We start from the raw sequence: 17187 nt of genomic DNA on the forward strand, positions 1-17187 counted from the left end.
TTGAAAATATTAACAGCATCCCAATAACGGGTTAAGAAGCAACATGGAGAAATGGATAGTAAAGCAGTTCATCAGGAAGATTTTAGCCCTAATCTTACTGCTGATGTAGACTGGCATCAGGTATCTCTCTAAGACTATAAATTGTAGAGATGAAGATCTGTGTTGGTATAAGAAATTCTTTATTGGGAGCTCTCAATACGGATGGAATTATAGCTCCAGGAAAAAAGAAAAAGAGAAAAAAGAACTATGAATACAAGTATTCCTTCTATAGGTATTGATTATATTATCCTACCTATGCCCACTTATCCTGTGTGAGTGGATCTTGTCTAAATACTGCCATTGAGTTTCACCCAAGATGCTGGTGGCCTTCCTTGTGGTCAACCTATCCCTTACTCTCACTATATTACTGGACTTTTCTAGTCTTTTTTTTTTTTGAGGATATTTCTGATGTTACAAAATTTACCATCCATGTAGTCACTTATTTATTTGTTCATTCATTTATTCATTCATTCATTTATAACATTCATTTTTTTCATAGTGAGGACCATTTGAAATGTACATTTTTTTTGCACTGTACATTATTGACCTGGTTTCATGTTTTTTTCCCCAATAGTATGGATCAAGACAGGGACACATGTATGCTTAATGTTTGTTAAATTATAATGATTATTTATTTTTCCTAGAGAAATAATATTAATGTGGAAGAAATCATTCTAGGTTATTTTGAATAACAATTAAAAATATAAAAAATATGATCATAAGTAAAAAGAGAAGTCTCAATGTTCCTCAGTTCCATGGAATTTTGAACAAAAGAAAATTGCTTACATTTTTACAGGAAAGATTTATAAAATGTTAAGGAAAATTTTCTGACTAAAGGTTATGAAACACCGAAACACCTTATAGCCTCTCCTAAATGTTTTCTAGTCAACTCTAATATAACATTTTAATTCTGCTTATATAAATTAAATTGCTTACTCACTGGTTTTATATCCTATATACAATTTGCTTCACTCACCCTTTGTGCTTTTAAGTTAGTTATAAACTCCTAAGGATTTCTTGCACCCCCTAATGGACAAACTGGGGCATCATGAATTCTATTTTTGGCAAATTTTGTTTATTTGTTCAATTTATACTTTTATTGACATTTTTTGTTTTTATTTGATTCATTTCTGGATATACATGCACTCCACTGAAACATCCCTTTATATGCTTGCATGTGGTCTCCATGGCAGGTGGATGGCACAGTGAATAAACTTTCATTTGAGAACATATTTGAGGATAACTTGCTTTTACTGTTCTATACCTAACAGTGTAATTTACCTAGATTTATTGCTTTAGGATTGCCTGACTTTTCAATGGTCAGTCAATGAGGACTTATTAAACACCTACTATGTACCAGGCACTATGCTAAACACTGGAAATACAAAATGAAGGAAAAGCTAGAGGATAAGCTCAAGGATATTAAGCTCCCCAGTGCTTCATTCTACTCCCATCTCAGATTCCTAAATCTGTTGATTTACCTTTGGTTCTAGTTTAGAGTACCTTCTTCTGGATCCTCCAGAATCCTTCCACTCCTTTTATTTCCACTCAGAAACAATGATAGACAGGGAAATCACAGCAATAACAGTGCACATTTACAGATAATTATTCAATAACATTTATTCCTACTAGTATAGTCAGTATACTACTAGTATAGTCATAGGGCTCAACAGACCAGTTTGCAAGACTGCTGCTACTTAGCATTATGGCTAATAGCAATAATAATGAGCACTTCTTTTAATGATTTTGTAAGGTTTGCAAAGCTCTTTACATGATTGTCTCAATTAAACCTCAGAATAACCCTATGAGGTACATTCTATTTTCATTGCATATTTCCATTGTGTAGATGAGGAAACAGGCTGAGAGCAGTAAGTGACTTGCCCAGGGTCAGACAGCTAGTAAGTACTGAAATGGCATTCAACCTCTACTCTTTCTGACTCAAAGACTAGTGCTATATCCCTCATTCTAGCTAGCTGCCTAATTAGCCATTTTACATTTAAACTCTGTACTGTCATTATTGTGTCAGTCAACAAACATTTGACAGGCACTGTGCTAAACTCAAAGAAAGGTGACAAGAAAATCTCCATTCTCACAGATCACACTTTCTAATGGGATTAGCATGTAAGTGTATCACAGGCTTTGTTTTCACTCTTCCAAATTGAAGAAGGCTGTATTGTTCTAGGGATCCTCCTGAGAGACTGAAATGACTACAGCAACATATTACAAAGAAAGATCATATACTCTGAACTGACTGGATATATACCAATGCAGAGCTGCTACAATAATAGGAAAACTATAAAACATATAGTACATAGTAAGAACAAAAAAAAAAAAAAAAAAAAAGCAAAAATCATGTTTGTATCAATAGATGGAGAAAATCTTTTGACAAAATAAAATAATCATTCCTGATTAAAAAAACAATAAAAAGCTATGATGTGATTCTAAAAGAAAAACCATGCAAGAAAAGGTAAAAACAGGGGCAGCTAGATGGCACCATGGATAAAGCATCGGCCCTGAGTTCAAATTTGGCCTTAGACACTTAACACTTCCTAGTTGTTTGACGTTGGGCAAAGTCACTACACCCCAATTGCCTCAGCAAAAAATGAAGGAAAGAAGGAAGGAAGGAAAGGAAGGAAAGGAAAGAAAGGAAGGAAAGGAAAGAAAGAAAGGAAGGAAGGAAAGGAAAGAAAGAAGAAAGGAAGGAAAGGAAGGAAGGAAGGAAGGAAGGAAGGAAGGAAGGAAGGAAGGAAGGAAGGAAGGAAGGAAGGAAGGAAGGAAGGAAGGAAGGAAGGAAGGAAGGAAGGAAGGAAGGGAAGGAAGGAAGGAAGGAAGGAAGGAAGGAAGGAAGGAAGGAAGGAAGGAAGGAAGGAAGGAAGGAAGGAAGGAAGGAAGGAAGGAAGGAAGGAAGGGAAGGAAGGAAGGAAGGAAAGGAAGGAAGGAAGGAAGGAAGGAAGGAAGGAAGGAAGGGAAGGAAGGAAGGAAGGAAGGAAAGGAAGGAAGGAAGGAAAGAAGGAAGGAAGGAAGGAAGGAAGGAAAGGAAGGAAGGGAAGGAAGGAAGGAAGGAAGGAAGGGAAGGAAGGAAGGAAAAGAAGGAAGGGAAGGAAAAGAAGGAAGGAGGGAAGAAAGGAAGAAAAGGAAGGAAAGGAAGAAAAGGAAGGAAGGAAGGGAAGGAAGGAAGGAAGGGAAGGAAGGAAGGAAGGGAAGGAAGGAAGGAAGGAAGGAAGGAAGGAAGGAAGGAAGGAAGGGAAGGAAAAGAAGGAAGGAAGGAAGAAAGGAAGGAAGGAAGGAAGGAAGGAAGGAAGGAAGGAAGGAAGGAAGGAAGGAAGGAAGGAAGGAAGGAAGGAAGGAAGGAAGGAAAGGAAGGAAGGAAGGAAGGAAGGAAGGAAGGAAGGAAGGAAGGAAGGAAGGAAAGGAAGGAAGGGAAGGAAGGAAGGAAGGAAGGAAGGAAAGGAAGGAAGGGAAGGAGGGAAGGAAGGAAGGAAGGGAAGGAAAAGAAGGAAGGAAGGAAGAAAGGAAGAAAAGGAAGGAAAGGAAGAAAAGGAAGGAAGGAAGGGAAGGAAGGAAGGAAGGGAAGGAAGGAAGGAAGGGAAGGAAGGAAGGAAGGAAGGAAGGGAAGGAAAAGAAGGAAGGAAGGAAGAAAGGAAGGAAGGAAGGAAGGAAGGAAGGAAGGAAGGAAGGAAGGAAGGAAGGAAGGAAGGAAGGAAGGAAGGAAGGAAGGAAGGAAGGAAAGGAAGGAAGGAAGGAAGGAAAGGAAGGAAGAAAAGGAAAGAAAGGAAGGAAGGAAGAAGGTAAAAACAGTAATTGTGCTACACAAATGAGGTACAAGATTAAGAATCGAGAGGGAAAAATTAGGTGGAGGAGAGCTGGTGTTCTGAAATCCTATTCACATTGGAAATGGGTTAAAGAAGAAACAATACATATGTTTCAAGAAGGGTATAGCATCTCCAAAACTTATAAAGTAATAAGAGAGGGAGGGAATAAGATAAGGTAGGGTTCAGAAGAGTTTAGATTGACAGGAGTGGAATAAGATATGTAGATTTATGGGAATGGGATAAAGAGGGAGGGAAAAAATGAGAAGAGAAAATACTGGAGGGATTCTTGGGCTGGGGAGATTAAGTAATAGCAAAGCAAATTATCAGGTAAAAGTGAAGTAAAGTAGAAGAGTTAGCAGGATAGAAACAAGAAATAATGCATATGAATGTATATATGTATTTGTGTAGGGTGTGTGTGTGTGTGTGTGTGTGTGTGTGTGTGTATGTATGTGTGTATGTAAACAAACATAAATATATCTGTGCTTAATGAAAGCCTGCTTGGGGAGGGTAGGGAGAAGAAGGGGGAAAAGGAATAAAGTAAAAAATGCACAGCAGAGAGCAAAGGAAAAACCTATGAGGAATTTATTCAATATTGTATTACAAAATCTAGTTATGGCAATAAGACACTTGTTTGTTCTCCATTCTGTAAGAGGACTGTTAACATCAGGAAAGTCCCATTTTGACTTACAAGTGATTGCATTTAAGTGAAGCAGAGATATGCAAGATCAGCCTCATTCTTTCCTTCAGTCATGGTTGTCCAATGGCAACAGAGGCGAGGTGATGATTTCTGATGCTGTGGTCTTTTTGAGCTAATGTTTTTCCCAGTTCTCAGTTTTTCTGAGGCAACACCTATTCAGTAATTAAAATCTAGGTAAGAATGAGGGCAAAAGATGGCCTATTTGCTTTCCCAAAATCAATCTGAGAGGGGAAGACCCTGAGATTATCTAGCCAAAACAATTACTATTCTCACTCACGCTGAGCCACGCTGAGCCACGTTGAGCCATCAACATCTGAACAATTGGCAATAAAACACTAAAATGAAATTGAAGGAACAAACACAAGAAACAAAATTATTACCTTTTGCAGATTATATAATGGTTCACTTAGAAAACTTTAGAAAGTCAACTAAAAAATTCACTGAAATATCCAAAACTACCATCAAAATTGCAGGATAGAAAATAAACCCACACAAATCATCAGCATCTTGGTATACTGCCAACCAAACCCAGCAGGAAAAGATAGAAAAAAATTCCATTTAAAATAATTGAAGATAGTATGAAATACTTGAGAGTACCTGTCAAAAAATACACAGGAATTTATATGATCACATGTAATCATATTGGGGGGGGTTCATAACACACCTTTGTATGCACACTGCACTAAAATAGCAGTCTTTCTAGAGCACAGTCAAATCATAATCAAGAAAATTTTTTTTCTTTTAATACTTAATCACATTTCTAGATGGATCAGCATTTAGTACAAATAATACAAATACACACAAAATACACACAAAACAATTCTTGGTACTTTTTAATAGGAGTGGAATGAGCTTATAACTATGTCCACATATTTGTCTTTCATTATTTAAAAAAAAAAAAGTTTTATATACTATGTTCCATTCAAACAGCTCCAAGTATAGAGAGAATTGAGCTTTAAATTTATAAAATACTCTTTATACAATTACAAATTTTGGATTGGAGAGATGTTAATTTTTCATGGTAGGCTAAGCCAATACAATAAAAATTACAATACTATTTAAATCAATTTATTTATTCAGTGCCACATCAAACTACCAAAAGAGCTAGATAATAATGAAATTCATCTGGAAGAATAAAAGGTCAAGAATATCAAGGGAATTAATTTAAAAAGTGGGGAAATTATTAAACTCTTCTTATACAAAATGACTAATATGGAAATGTTTCACATAATTGCACATGTATAACCTATATCTGATTGTTTACTGTCCAGGGACAGGGAAGGAAGTAGGGAGAAATAAAATTTGGAACTCAAACTTTTAAATAAAAATGTTAAAAAGTTGAGGGAAAAAGATTTAAAAAGTGAGAAAGAAGGACAAGGCACGAGCAGTACCTGATTTCAAACTGTACTACAAAACTTTAATCTTTGAAACAATTTGGTACCAAGTTAGAAATAACATTGTCCTAATTGTTGTTCAAATAGCTGAGATCTTTGAGTTTATCACATATTGAGTTATTGGTTTCATCTGCTTTGTCTTTTGTGTACCTCATCTGTTTTGATCAACTTCTCTATTTCTTACTAGTACTAAATTATTTTGATAATTATGGCTTTATAGTATATAGTCTGAGATCAGGTATTGCTAGGATGAGGGAGCATTTTTGGAACTAAAAATAAAATAGAATAAAAAAAAGATTTTTTGAAAAAAGGAATAATGGATTTTGCTCTAGACTCTTCCAACTAGCGATGGATCTCTGTGTTTCAAAAGTGTTTCTTTTGTATGATGTATTATTGGATTCTGCTTTTTCATCCATTATTTTTTACCATTTCTTCTGGGTATGTTCATTCTATTCATATTCACAGGTATAATTGTGTATTTCTCTTTCTCTTATCTTCATATACTTTTTTCTTTTTGAAGATGGTAAAGAAGATAGTAATGTGGGAGTTTGTATAACCCTAGAGATCCATGAATTTTCTTATTAAATTTCCCTTCATGTTCTGTATGCCAATGCAAAATGGTTCATTTTGTTTGTGACTGCCTTGTACTGATGCTGTCACCACCTATTTTTATTCTGAGCTTTGTTTCTGCAGTAGAAACAAAGTATGTGTGTGTGTGTTTGTCCAATTCAGATTAAAGTGAAAGTTTGTGGAATGCCTATTTCCTTTATTCTTTTCTCTGTTTGCATACTCTTCATTTCATGTATCCCTATTATGTGAGATAGTAAGTTCTGTCCCCTTTTTTTCTTTTCTTTCCAGCATATCTACCATTCTCTTTCATTTTTTTTCTTCTAAAACCATCAAAATAGAACAAAACCACCCCTAGCTCCATTGTCTATCTTATTTCATTTTCTTTGTGAATCTTGTTGACACTAAGGTTCTAAAGGAACATTTGTTTCTTTTCCCTCTCTTATAATGTAAAAAATTCATGATTGCATAATTCCTACAAAGATCAAATGCATTGACTTTTCTTTTTCTCCTTCCTTTCCTTAACTCTTGAATTTTCACATTTTTACACAATTCTGGCTTTTTTAAAACCAGAAATTTTATTTTATGTCATTAAAAATTCCTTTTTACTCCTATGGGAATAGTTTTGCCAGATAAGTTATTTTTCTTATAAACCTTAGTTATTTTTCTTTTATCATCTTATATTCCAATCTTTCCTTTCCAATATGGGGCAGATTCTTATTGGCTCCTTGAAACTTGATCTCTGATTTTTTTTTTTTTTTTACCTGTTTTTAAAAAGTATTTTTTCTTTCATTGGAGCTCTAGATAGAAGTTGTTAAATCATTTTTTTTTTTTTTATCTGAGGCTCTATTTGGACTAGTGTGTTTACTCTCCTAGATTTCCTTCTTGAGATTCTCTCAGTCCATTATATGTCTTCATTGTATTAGACATTTCCATCTGTCCAATCCTATGTCCAGCTTCCATTTTTAGTTAATCCTTTGTGCACAGGTCAGACTCTGCTCTTTCCTGTACTTGTATAGAGTGGATGTTTTCCTATTTGTTCTTGATTAAGGAACTAATACTAACACCAGGCTTCATTTTATCTAAGTAGTTTCTAAGTTTTGGCTCAGTCCTGGTGGCTCTAATAATTAGGTTTTGGCTTAGGTTTCTCTTTGTCTCTTTTTTCATGAAAAGTTCTATATCCTAAGTTGGTTCCATACCTTACTGCAAAATCTGACAGGCTCTCAGCAATTTTATTTGTTCTGGTAGACCTGTCAGACCATAGGAGTGTGTGGTACAGAAATGGTGAGGGGTTACCATTTAATAAAAAAGCTGGAGAGAGCTCTATAGAAAAGCAAAGTTTATTGTACATTCTCGCGAGAAGGGCGTCCCACTCCTCGAGCAGACAATCGAAGACAGGAAGCGTCTCCTGGGGGCAGGACAGCACCTTTAATCCCTAACGCAAAACACCCCCTCCCACTACTGACCCTCATCCTCATTGGCTGGGAGTCTTACATTCTAAATGTGAGATCTACCCATGAAATTGAACTTGACCAATAAGTACATAGTTGCCCATATTTGGCTGAAATAGAGAGGAGGTATCATGAGAGGGGAACGCAGTTATGCCCTTGATATTCACAGTCCTTCAGGCCTACTAAAACACTGAAGTAGATGAAGCTTTACTCGATCTTCACAACTGTCTTGAAAGATCTCACCTCATCTCATTCAGGAATTTTGTTTTCCAAATACTGCTTTGGCTTTTTCTCCTGCTCTAGCTCAGTGTGTATGCTACTTGGTTGCAGAGCTTCTGGGATACTTGTCTCCTACTATGGCTCAAAATCAGGCTCATTTTCTTTCTACCTAAATCATTCTTCAACTCCCCTGTTGCTGTGGAGGTTACCACTATCCTCCCAGTTACCTAGGCTTACAATCTAGGTGTCATTCTTATACTCTCTCGCCTCCCCAGGATCCAGTCAGCTCTCAAGTCCTGTTGTTTCTCCTTTCATAGCATCTCTCTTCTGTGCTCCCTTCTCTCCTCTCTTTGGGGCTGTCCTGGTACAGGTCCTGTTCACCTCCTGCCATGACTGTTGCAATAGCCTGCAGGTTAGTTTCCCTTCTTCAAGTCTTCCCTCCACTTATCTGTCAAATTGATCTTCCTAAAATGAAGGGCTGACTATATTCTCCCCTTTCCCTTTTTAGTAAACTTTGGTAGCACCTTATAACTTCTTGGGTTGGATATAAATTCAATCCTCTATTTGGCTTTTAAAGCCCTTCATAACCTAGCTGCTTCCTACCTTCTTCTTATGTAATGCTGGAGAAACTGAGGCAGGATAGAGATTAGAGAGTTTTTCATATTTTATTTGAAAAGGAGAGATTTACTGGGACCAAATGAGTCCATGGTTGGGTCCCAGGGCTGAATGAGACATGGTCTCCAAGAATCCAGCCAAAATGTGAGTTCTCAATAACAGATATGCATGTGGCTCAGACACAGGAGATATACTGAGGCAGGGGTAGAGTCAGGGTGCTGAGAGTGAGAATGGGACTCTGACAGGGTGGGGGGAGGCACCCCAGAGATGGGGAGAGGCATGTTGATAAGACGGTATCTGACATTCTGATAGCTTGGGATGAGAAAGAGGCATTCTGATATTCTAAAACATAAGATCTTTTATCCTTATCAAATATTCTGATAAAGAGGGAGGGGAGGTTTTGCAGAATTGAGCAGAACAATTATAAACTGAGGCAGAACAATTAGGGAAACCGAGGCAGGACAATTTAGGGAAAATGAATCAGGACAATAAAAGAGAACTGTGGCATAACATTAGAAGGGACTGAATAAGTGCTTGTTACTTGACTGAAAGGCTGCCTATTGTGCTGATCTGGCCCTGACTCTTGTTGTGTGTAATGTAGGCTTATAACCTATAAGTATTTACTACCCTGTTTTCTCCTTTCACTTTTAAGTCAAGGCAGGAAGAAAATGCCACCACACCACTCCAGAGATTTAAAAAAAAAAATCCTCCTGTCCTTCTGGGTTCATCAAGCTCCACAATATTTGATTTCATTAATACAACCCTCCACACCCTCTTGTTACCTTACCATTTGCATCAAGGAGTGTGTTGACTTTTATTCCAGGAGGGCGTGTTGTGGAGCAAGAGAAATAATACAACTAATACTGAATGGGATAATTAGGGATATAATATCTTCTGGGGAAATCTAGATTTTAGTGAATAAAAAATTACTGTAAAAAAAGGTATATAAGGTATAAAAAATGTATATAGAAGCTAGACTTGTTTAAAGAATTTTTAATTTTTCATTGGCAAGCCAGCTTGCCAACTTCTTCCAGTTCTATACTAGGCCCAACTTATCAGTAATGCCTTTCTCAGTTAAATATGCACATTGATGAACTAACTCTGGGGTGTCCATCTAAGCAGATAATGTAATCAAGAAAATAGACCTTATCCATCTTTTTGGTTTTTCCTGTTTGCATGCTTAAGCCAAATTCTTTGGAAGAATTATGGATCTCCTTGAGGATTCTCTATCATTATATAGCTAGGTGCAATCAGCATAATGTTATCTGCAAGCAGGAGAATCTGAGCAACTCCGGTCTTACAGGCAGTCACTCTTCCATTTGGATTCTGGCTAGATTGCTTTAACAAATGAGATAGTTCTTATTAAGTGCTTTGTTAGCCTTAAACTTGCATTTACATGTCAATAGCTATGGGAGTGTATGGGGTGTTCAGGAAATGTTAGCACCTCTGATGTGAGGGTCTGCTGAAGGGCTGCTCATATACCTTTGGTGTCTACTTGACACTCAATTCTCATCTTTGACTCCAAGAAACTGTAGCATATGCAGTGGTCATACCTCGATAAAACCACCTTCCCAAACAGAATAAACTAGGTTGAAAGTAACCAATGAGTCTCAAACCTATTGATGAGTTAGGGGGTATCTATCCCAGGCATATGAAGACTTCCTCTGGCAGAATGGGTAGATGAGAATGGTTTGTTCCAATGACCAAGAAGAGCTGAAGCAGGTGCTATGGGTGCTTAGAGCTTGATCAGATGAAGACACCAGGATCATCTATTGCATCCTGGGCCATTGCTATTTGCTTATCTTTTGTCCTGCTACTGTACTTCAGTGATTCTGTAAGAGAGAGCGAGGCTTATGACTTTATGTGACTCTGGCTCACTTAAGTCCACATCACAAATTAAGACATCACCCATGATGTCATTGGTCCTTTTTAAAAACAAGGTCAAATAACAACAACACTAACAACAGCTATGAGAAACTCCTAGGGTTTTCACCTTTCAGATAGTTTTTTTTTTTTTTAAACTATGTTTAAAAAAAAAAAGGCTATTCTTTGCCTCATTTATTTCTTACTAGTCTTAATCATTGAATGGGTAGCTGCCTTGGACAAATTAAGATCTGGGAAAAAGACCTTGATCTGTAATGCTGGAGAAACCAAGGCAAGATAGAAATTAGAGAGTTTTTAATATTTTATTTGAAAGGAGAAATTGTGCTGGGGTCATGCTGCCCCCAGGGCTGATGTTCAAAGCATCTGGTAACCAATGTGAGTTCTCAATGACATATATATGCAGGTGTTTCAGCTACAGGGGTAGACCAAGGCAGGGGCAGAGTAAGAGCAGTAATAATGGGAATCAACTATCAATCCGGTTCTGACTGGGTGGGGGGAGGCACAGGACATTCTGATAAATTGGGATTACAGAATGGGGAGAGGCATCCAACATTCTGATGATATCTAAGATAGAAAGTCTTTCTCCCTATCTGGATCATCATGATTAGGAGGGAGGAGTGGTGTTGCAGGGTTGAGCAGAAAAATTAGAAACTTTGGCAGAACAATTCCGGCAGGACAATTAGGGAAACTGAGTCAGGACAATAAAAGGGAACCATGGCACGACAACACATAGCACATTCTTGCTGTTATGGTGTACAATGTATTCCTGCTTCTGCTTGTTTCACTCAGCATCAGTTCATGTAAATCTTTCCAGATCTTTCTAAAGTCAGCTTGTTCATCATTTTTATTAGAACAATAATATTCTATTACCTTCATATATCAAAATTTGTTCAGCCATTCCCCAACTGATGGGCACCCATTCCTTTTCCAATTCTTTGCGTCCACAAAAAGAGTTGCTGCAAACATTTTTGCACATGTGAGTCCTTATCCTTCCCTTAAGATTTCCTTGGGATACAGACCCAGTAATGGCCATATAGTGTCTTAATATTTCCCTGATGCAATAGAGGTCCTAGAGAATGATGGACAAACAACAACAACAACAACAATAATTAGTCAAGATAAGATGCAAATCTCCATGTTGCAGAGAGTTTCCATGCTGGGAATTGTCCCTGCTATTAGCTGTAATCAAAAGAAGAAAGAAAAAGAGAGAGGAAGAGAGAGAGGGAGGGAGAAAGGGAGGGAGGAAGGAAGGACGGAAGAAAGAAAGAAAGGAAAAGCAAGAGAAAGGAAAAAATAGAAAAAGAGAAAGAAAATTTAAGAAGACCAAAACAATAAGTAAAATTGCCACTATGTCATTTAGGATAGTCATTCAAACTGGGGTAAAACTCCAAAATTTGAAACATATAAAATCCTATTAATAATCTTTCTTTAAAAATTGATAACTTTCAAACTGTGCATACCCTTTGATCCAGTAGTGTTACTACTGGGATTATATCCCAAAGAGATCTTAAAGAAGGGAAAGGGACCTGTATGTGCATGAATGTTTGTGGCAGCCCACTTTGTAGTGGCCAGAAACTGGAAACTAAGTAGATACCCATCAATTGGAGAATGGCTGAATAAATTGTGGTATATGAATGTTATGGAATATTATTGTTCTGTAAGAAATGAACAACAGGAGGAATACAGAGAGGCTTGGAGAGACTTACATGAACTGATGCTGAGTGAAATGAGCAGGACCAGAAGATCGCTGTACACTTCAACAACAATGCTGTATGAGGATGTATTCTGATGGAAGTGGATATCTTCAACAAAAAGAAGATCTAGTTCAGTTCCAATTGATCAATGATGGACAGAATCAGCTACACCTAGAAAAGGAACACTGGGAAATGAGTGTAAACTGTTTGCATTTTTGTTTTTCTTCCCAGGCTATTTCTTCTTGATGATCAATTCTGATGGACGTGGCCCTCTTCAACAATGAGATGAACCAAATCAGTTCCAATAGAGCAGTAATGAACTGAACCAGCTACACCCAGAGAAAGAACTCTGGGAGATGACTATGAACCACTACATAGAATTCTCAATCCCTCTAATTTTGTCTGCCTGCATTTTTTATTTCCTTTACAGGCTAATTGTACACTAATTTCAAAGTCTAATTCTTTTTGTACAGCAAAATAACTGTTTGAACATGCATACATATATTGTATTTAATTTATACTTTAACATATGTAGCATGTATTGGTCAACCTGCCATCTGGCAGGGGGGAAGGAGGGGAAAAATTAGAACAAAAGGTTTGGCAATTGTCAATGCTATAAAATTACCCATGCATATATCTTGTAAATAAAAAGCTATTTAAAAAAAACAAAACAAAACAAAACAAAACTGATAACTTTGTACCTCTAGAGAAAACACTCTTCATTCCTGATTTTCACCCTATAACCAACTTACTTGCCTCCACTATATTGCACAATATGTAACAGCTGATTAAGTTACAGTGTTTCCTTTGGAAACTGATCCGATTTTTTTTAACCCCCTTAAACATATTTCTACATTAGCCATGTAGTCGAGAAGAAACATAAGAAAAGGGGGGGGAAAAGTGAAAATAACGTTTCGATCTGCATTCAGAGTTCATAGATTTTTCTCTGCATATGGATAACATTTTCTATCATGAGTTTTTTTGGAAATATCTTGGATCATTCCATGCCGAGAAGGGCTGTGTTTCATAGTTGGTCATCATAAATATTGCTGTTATTATGCACAATGTTCTCCTGATTCTGTTCACTTCACTCAGCATCAGTTCATATTTCCAGGTTTTATTGAGGTCTACTTGTTTATCATTTTTTATAGAACAATAGTTTTCTATTACATTCATATACGATAATTTGTTCAGTCATTCCCCAATTGATGGGTATCTCCTCAATTTCCAGTTCTTTACCACCATAAAAAGAACTGCTCTAAATATTTTTCGGGTCCTTTTCCCTTCTTTACAATGTCTTTGGGACTTAGAAATAGATCTAGATCAAAGGGTATGCAATTTGATTGCCCTTTGGGCACCAATTTCAGTTTTTCCTGAGGTGTTTATTAGGGATCAAACTGAAATATTTCCAATCCAAAGAAGATTAAGGACTCCTCTACCTTGAGACTGAATCAAGGTAGGATAAGTTGGAAACAAACTAACTTTTGGAAGTATGAATGATGAACAATTGGCATGGCTATGTATGGTTCTTCTGACCTACCCTAGAATGGCTTTATGAGTATACATGTTAGTCATAGGACATTTCATAAAGCAACATTTATGTCCTTGATTGGATCATAAAATATATACTCCAAGACATTTAAGGAATATGTCCATACCTGTGTGCTTCTGCAGTTATAATTAAGATAGCATCTCTCTGTCCTGCAGCTTTGTAGTTTTTTAATCATCATATGCCTTCCAACAAAGGCATGTTGCAATCTTAAAATGATGTCACTTTTTATCACAATTAGTGGGAGAGTGTATGAATTCTATTCTCTGCTTTTCTGCCTATGATTCCTTCCCCTCCTACTTCCCATGGGCCAGTTTTCCATTCATAATATAGTAAGATGGTTGACCTATCTAGGACAACTAGGTGGTAAAGTGGATGGAAATATTGGGCTTGAAGTCAGGAAGACTCACTTTCCAGAATTCAAAACTGACCTCAGCACACTTACAAGCTGTGTGAGCTTGCATAAGTCACTTGACACTATTTGCCTCAGTTCCTTATCTGTAAATAATAATTTTTTTTTAAAAATGGATGGAGAAGAGCTATCAAACTGTGCATACCCTTTGATCCAGCAGTGTTTCTACTGGGCTTATATCCCAAAGAGATCTTAAAGCAGGAAAAGGGACTCATATTTACAAAAATGTTTGTGGCAGCCTTTTTTATAGTGGCAAGAAACTGGAAACTGAGTGGAAGCCCATCAGTTGGAGAATGGCTGAATAAGTTTTGGTATGTGAATAGTATAGAATATTATTGTTCAATTGTTGAATGGCTTCCACAGCATGGTGGAGTCCTAGTCCTAGCTCATTATCAGCAATGTCCTTCAAGAGACTGAATTTTTAAAATCAGTACTTTAGTAGAAGGAGAGAACCCCAAATTATTGGTTACTAAAAATTATTTCTTTCAGCTAGCACTCAGTTACAAAGCATTGCCCCCAAAACCTGGACCATATTCTCCCACAAATATACACAGGATTCACAGAAAGAAAGAATGTGTGTAAATTTAAAATACATTTGTAGTGAAGTACACAATAAGGGAACAAATGAAGTTTGCTGAAGGTCATAGGCTCAATGTTACATGAGTCCTGATGCTCAGCTGAACAGGCCCCTTGAAGGGGGGACGGTGTCTCTCTTGGATGGGTTAGGCTTGGTAATGGATTAGTTCACTACTGGACTAGGTCAAACAGGTTGCTTGGCTGCTGAGCTGGCTCCTCATTTTGTTAAACTGAAATTTAGACTAGATGGGGTAGGTTGATTAGCTCCTGGGCAGCCGTTGACAATATTGTGCAGGTGCATTATTCCGCCACTAGGAGGCTGCTGCTCCATCTGGGCTGGGCAGATGGCTCATCTGTTGTACTTTTCGCTGGATGTGTGGGACATCTACTTGGGTGAGTCAATAAGCTGGGTTTTCAAAACTTGCTTTATTTTAGGTAGTCACATTGCTCTCCCTTCACTTAGAATGTCACAATATTCTTTTTTTTCTTCTTCTTCTTTTTTTTTTATTTAGATTTTTTTTCCACAGTATATATGCATGAGTAATTTTTTAAAAAATAATATCCCTTGTATTCATTTTTCCAAATTATCGCCCCCCTCCCTCCATACCCTCCCCCCGATGACAGGCAATCCCATACATTTTACATGTGTTACAGTATAACCTAGATACAATATATGTGTGTAAATCCAATTTTCTTGTTGCACATTAAGTATTAGATTCCAAAGGTATAAGTAACCTGGGTAGATAGACAGTAGTGCTAACAATTTACATTCACTTCCTTCCCAGTGTTCCTTCTCTGGGTGTAGTTGTTTCCGTCCATCATTGATCAACTGGAAGTGAGTTGCATCTTCTTTATGTTGAAGATATCCACTTCTATCAGAATACATCTTCATACAGTATACATATATATACTTCATACAGTTGAAGTATACAGCGATCTTCTGGTTCTGTTCATTTCACTCAGCATCAGTTGATGTAAGTCTCTCCAAGCCTCTCTGTATTCCTCCTGCTGGTCATTTCTTACAGAGCAATAATAGAATGTCACAATATTCAATTGGAGAATGACTGTACACTTTCATGTAGGGCCAATGACTCTTATTCTAGGACTGACAGAAGCCCCATTTATTTATTTATTTGTTCATTTATTCATTTTTCTATCTATTTTTATTGCTGCACAATTTTAGCTCTGAGATTCATCATCTACAGAAATGAATTGGGAGGATTACAGTTTTGTGCTAGTTTGTCAAACTTGTCTAGATTGGGTTTCCCTCAGTTTTTGATTCCATTTATACTTTTGATGATCTGCTAAGATACCTTTCCCAGATTCCTGTTGTTTCTTATGTATATGAATGTCTGGATACAAAGATAATGAAGAGGTATATTAGTCTTAGAGGAAGTTCGTTGTTCTGCTGGCCTTTTCACATGTAATTGAGCTAATTAACCCAAGACACTTTTTAAGCATGGAATTTCATCATTGCAACTGAAGGTCTTCCTCTTTACATTTCAATGTTTGTCTTTTTGCTCTTACTAACTTTCACCTTTGTTAAAATGCAAAATGGAACCAGGAACCTCATTTAATGATATCCAGAAGATTAGGGAAGGAATGAAAAAGTTCTACCCAACTTTTATCAAAAGTAAAAGAATGAATTGTAAGAATGGAAGGTTCAATATTGGACTGTGCTTCCAGGAAGAGAGTTGAACCTCATGTATTTGAATTCCTAATTGAGATAAACCAAAATAGACTCAATGGAATAAACAAATGGATTCAATGGCTAGTTATTAATGGTTAGATGTTAGGTGTTAGGTGTTAGAAGGAAAGTCTTCAGCGGTATGTTACAAGGTTCTGTCCAGTTCAATATTTTTGTCAGTGATTTAAATGAAAGTCTCAGGCTAACTAAGGGTTACTTACCAAGTGTAAATAACAGCTTACTAAGGCTTACAAAATTCAAAAGGAGAGTTCAGAAAGACCTCTATAGACTAGAATGATGAATCAAAACTATCAGCATGCAACTGAACAGAAATGAAAATAAAATATAACATGTTTTCAAAATATTTGCATAAGTGAAGATGAAATTCTGACTTGGTATCCCTTCATGTGAAAAAGTCGATGGCCTGAACTGAGGAGAAGAAACAAGAGAGTCAGGAATCAAAATGGAAGTTTAGTTTCAAAGTGAGGGAAATAGTTTGCAAGAAAGGAGGCAGATTAGATATATTTTCCAAGGGGACCCTCTAGTAGGGGACCCAAAGCAATGTGGGGAGATCCCAATAGTTATACCAAT

This window comes from Sminthopsis crassicaudata, chromosome 3, assembly GCF_048593235.1.
Source record: "Sminthopsis crassicaudata isolate SCR6 chromosome 3, ASM4859323v1, whole genome shotgun sequence".
Lineage (NCBI taxonomy): Eukaryota > Metazoa > Chordata > Mammalia > Dasyuromorphia > Dasyuridae > Sminthopsis > Sminthopsis crassicaudata.